This window comes from Clarias gariepinus, chromosome 6 (assembly GCF_024256425.1).
Source record: "Clarias gariepinus isolate MV-2021 ecotype Netherlands chromosome 6, CGAR_prim_01v2, whole genome shotgun sequence".
Taxonomy (NCBI): Eukaryota; Metazoa; Chordata; class Actinopteri; order Siluriformes; family Clariidae; genus Clarias; species Clarias gariepinus.
In genome coordinates, this window is record NC_071105.1 from 39,788,545 (window position 1) to 39,793,725 (window position 5,181).

Here is a 5,181-nt window from a genome sequence, read left to right on the forward strand (position 1 = left end):
TGTGTGGTTTCTTTCCTTTTTTTTGTAACAAAAAACCTGTCCATATATCCATATAGAATTTTAAATTTCAGGAAAATGCTAACAGAAACTGACACAATGGCATAGATTTGGTGTTTGCTATATTGTGTATGTGGTAGCTGCATTAATATTAAGTATAAATAATTCTCCCTGGTTTGTTTGAAATGATATGAATTAAATCTAAATGATAGAATTTACTAAAAATGAATAGTCTAAAACTGAAGGTGTCACAGTGGAGTAGTGATTAACACTGTCGGGTTCGATTCCCGCCACGGGTCTGTGTGTACGGAGTTTGCCTGTTCTCCCTCTGCTTCGTGGGTTTCATCCAAGTATTCCGGTTTCCTCCCACATTTCAAAGATGTGTCTTTATATAATTGGTGTTCCCAAATGACCCATAGTGTGTGAAGAAGCGTGTGTGTGCGCGCGCGCGCCCTGTGATGGATTCGCACCCTGTCTGGGGTAAATCCCCACCTCGTCTCCTGGTTTAGGCTCCACCCCCCAATTATAAAATAGATTTTAAATTGGCTATCCTCGGATTAAGTAATCTGACTGATTTACATGTCACGTGATCCTTCAGCCAATCAAATGAAGAAACTAATTAACTGATGAGGTGAACTATAATTGATTCACAGGTCGAGTTTACTCAGGCTTAACTAAAAAAAAAAAACGTGTGTGGAGAAAATGCTGTCTCAGAGCTGTGTAACTTGTACTCACTTACTGATATAAAGATAAAAATCATTTTATGCAGAAAGAAAAACAATGCACGCTGTGGGGAGTCATAAAAAGAGTCGATTCTGCGACTCTAAGCTTTGTCGATTGAGGGATAAATCAAACGCCTCGAGTCGACTCTTCAGTGATTCGCCTCACGGATGCTGTAAACTGTTAAAGTGGAGCTCTGGAGGTGCTGGAGGAAGTGTAAAACACAACAAAATGTAGAAATATGACAAACAACTCGAGGATTCCAAAGCTGACTGAACCGACTGGAAGGAGCTGACTGGAGAGTGAGGTAATGTTCAAGCTTTATCCTCTAGGGTGTAGATGTATACACACACACACACACACACACCGCCATGTTACACACCAAACGCTCACTAATCTTCAGTTTAATAGGTTAAATATCGCACAACAGAAACCTGCAATTTTATTGTGGTCTAAAAAAAAATAATGGAAGAATCGGTGGATCGATTGAGTCGATTCCCTGACACATTAGAGTCGACTCCCGAAGCCTCACGGACAAACTAAAGATTTTAAACGGTTTAAATGTAATGCGCGCGTGACGTGATAACGCTGCTCGTGTAACGGTTTTTAACGGAAAGTTCTAGAATAGTCGTCGGTGGGTTTAAACTAATTGTGTTGAGAAATATATTAATGATTTGAGCATATTTAATTTATCTTTTTGAACTCTGAGTTTTTTTTATGTGTATTATTGGCTTTGACATTATTATTGACGTAGCTTACTTTGTTAGCTAACTTTAGCTAGCTAGCTAACTCCTGTATTTTGTTTTTTTGCTTAGGCACAAGTTTGTAAAATGTTCGATATCTGACATTACCTCATAAAATCTTCACATCCGTAATCATTGTAAAAGTATATTAAAGGTAATGAATGATACAATTAAATTACACTGATGAGCTCCTATAATTCTGTCAAACTAATGATGTTTTTTGTTTTTTACAGATCGATGCCATAAAATGCCCCAAGCCTTGTCCAAGTGTAGGCGTCCATCACATGATTTCACCTCAGGACGAACATGCGCTGACAGACTTAAAGACAAAAAGAAGATACGCTGCAATAGAAAGCGGTTTCGATGCCAATGGAAGACGGAAAAAGCTAATTTTGTTCCAGTTGTGAGAGAGAGAGCTGGTGTTCTTCAAGAAGAGGACTGGGAGAAGGAGATCGAGGAGTTTTCACTTAGGAAAGAGGAGGCAAAAGAGAAGGAAATGCCTAATAATACACCCTATGGTAATCTGACACACTGGTGTGTCTCCATTTGTGCATTTTTAATTCTTTTTTTTTTTTTGTTTTTTTTTAAAGGAAAAAAAGTTGTTTCACAGGCCTAGGTCTTGGGTCCCCGTGTTGTCCTGGTAGTTTTATTCATTTTAAGTACACTGATACCCCGGCATATGAATTTAATCTGTTCCAGGGGCGAGTTCTTAAGGCGAAAAAACGTATTGCAAAACACATTGTCCTATAGAAAATAATATAAATACAGATAATCCGTTCCAGCCACCCAAAATATTACCAATTTTCAACACTATAATCATATTTTGGGGGGGGTTGTAAAGGCTTGACCGTCCGTTCAGGTGACAAATATTGGCCATGTAAACACTCGATCTGATCCTGTCCCTCTCAAATAAAATTATTCTTTCTGTGTAACATTGTGTGATGTAACTACATCCTGTTCCTGATCAGTAACTTTGTGAGAACAAACATGTCTTTCCTACCTGTCTTTACTTCAGACTTTCAGTCACTGGCTCTTTAGCTGAAGAAGGAGCTCATCAAATACAATAACGCAAAGATGGAAAGCTTAACCTAACCTCAAACTTCTGGGGGAAAAGAAAATCATCTTGCATTTTATTTTATGTGGATCTGAAAGAGTTATTTTCTGGTAAATCACTTTGAACATGAAACGTGCATCTTGTCCGATCATATAAATGGCTAAGTTGGAATCTCTGATTCTCTAAATTAGATTGAGGAAATATTGTCCATGTTAACGTAGCTAGTGTTTACAAAAAAAACCTTTAGTAAGCAGAAGGGAAAAAAACACTGTAAAGAAGTTTACCTTTTAATTTTTTACTTTATTTACATAAGTACTGTACTTTGCTTGAATAGCTATATGAGAGCATAATGTTTTACTCCACTACATCTTATAACAAATATCTATATTACCTACCTCATTACATTTTTACATAGCATTGCATTCTAATAACCAAGTATATGATTAGTTTTTAAAAGACGGGACTAGAAAAGACGATTTAAACTGAAAGTGAGATCAAGACCAGCAGGTGGCGATAATTCAACATAGTGCAAGCCACTTGCTGGTTAGCACCAAGAAGACACGATTACTTTTTTGCCTTTCACTGTAATAGAAATGTAATATTTTACTTGGGGTAATTTTACTTTTACTAAAGTACAGGATTTGTGTACTTTGCCCACCACTGTGCCTCATGCTGTATATTCTTGAGTCATGTAATGTCCACTTTAGGAGCCATTGGTACAACCAGACTGTTCAACATCTAGACCTCGATAAGCTTCAGTTTGACCACTTTCCCAAAGCAGCAGACACAAACCCCTTTTCCACCATAATGAACTAGGTGCTAGTTCTAGTTTGGTGCCCGTACCGGTTTAGAACCGGTTTAAAAGCAAACTTCACAAGAACCGGCTTTATTTTTTCACTGGCTACAGAGTCATGTCCGAATGTCACTGTATATGTCTGTGTGCGCCTCTACTTTTCCAGTGATGCTGACGGCGATGTTAGTGGCATAAAAAAAATTATAATGGTAAGCACAATAGCACCAATGGCGAAATTTGTAAAAAAGTTCTTCTGGCTTTATCAGTACTAGAAAGCATTTGTGCTGGCCTTTGCATATTAAGTCCTTTTTTGTTTTTTTTAAAGAAATATCGGACTTCAAAACTTTAAGTGGATCCTGATAATCCCGCCCCAGCCACTCATATAAGCCGTTCTTTGTTCGACCTTTGTTGTTTTTCTGCTTGCCGCTAGCATTTTTTATTTATTTATTTTTGCCAGCTAATATTGCCATTAGCATTGCCACTAGCAAAATGTTGGTGCCAGCATGGACCTAGTTTTTCTGTCTGCAGGCCGGTGCTTTGGCCAAGATCTGGTTTGAACAAGTTCCGGCACCACCTTAGTGGAAAAAGGAGTAATAGTCACTCAACCAAGAGTTATGGATGGGAATTGATAAGATTTTTACGATTCCAATTCCATTTTTGATTCGGCTTAACGATTCGATTCTTTATCGATTCCCTTATCGATTCTCATTTGGAAGAAAAGGGACAACAAATTGTTGATTAGCATCACCAATGAAAAAAATTATTAAATAATAAAATAAATATTCTTCTGTAAAATTAACAAAATACAACAAATTATTTTGTGGCAATTCTACAAGAATGTCCAACATTTTTTGGTGAAATACAACCAGACTTTTGAGCGTTTGTTCCGCTTAGGACTGAGTGTAAGCTACAGTGCGTAAGTTACGCAATGCGCGTGATGACATCATTCGTGCCCACTGGAATCGTTAAGGGAATCGTTTGCAAATTTTGCAAACGATTCCGAGGAATTGAAACACTGGGAACCGGTTCTCAACAAGAATCGGTTTTCGATTCCCATCCCTACCAAGAGTGTATTCAGTGTTTGCCATTTGCTTGTTTAGTTTTGCACCAGAGGTCCGAAGGTTAGCATTGCGTAAAAGTTTAAGCCTAAATGTCAAACTTCTCCACAGTTTGTGCTTCTCACATGAAGTTTTGGAAATCGCAGTATACTCTTTTTGTAGAAATTTCGTGCTCCATGATTTTTTTTTTATTTTAAATTTTTTTTACCATGCAGATGCTGAGGAAGAGCTGAAGGTGGCGCTGTCTGAGATGAGCCTGTACTCCGTTCCCTGTGCCCCGAGACCAGACAGTCAGCACTACATCCCCTCCACACACCACACTCCTCCCATTAAGTGGATCCGCTACATCACCCGGACCGTGACGAACCAGTTCGCCGACGCCGAGGACTGAATTGATTCTGTCCATCAGAGGGACGGGGCTGAGCCGGTGTTGAGAGAACAGGGGGTCATTTTTATTTTAGCCAAAATAATTATTGGGTCTTGGTCTTTTAAATATGCATTAGGAATATTATTAGTTTGAACTGTAATGTATATTATGTTAGTAATCGCTGAAGACTAAATTGCGAAACTGATGCATTAAAAAAAATTCTGTTCTGGTCACATGTGTGTGTGTGTGTGTGTGTGTGTGTCGTTTTATACATATTGAATTCAGTCCATTTGGCTCAGAAGTGTTTAAGTTAAGGTGATTGGCTTTTAGATGCGAGTGCTTAAATAAATAACTTGTCTCTGTGTGTGTGTGGAGTCTGCATGTTCTCCCCATGCTTGGTTGGTTTCCTCTGGGTACTCTGGTTTCCTCCCACAGTTTAAAGACATGTA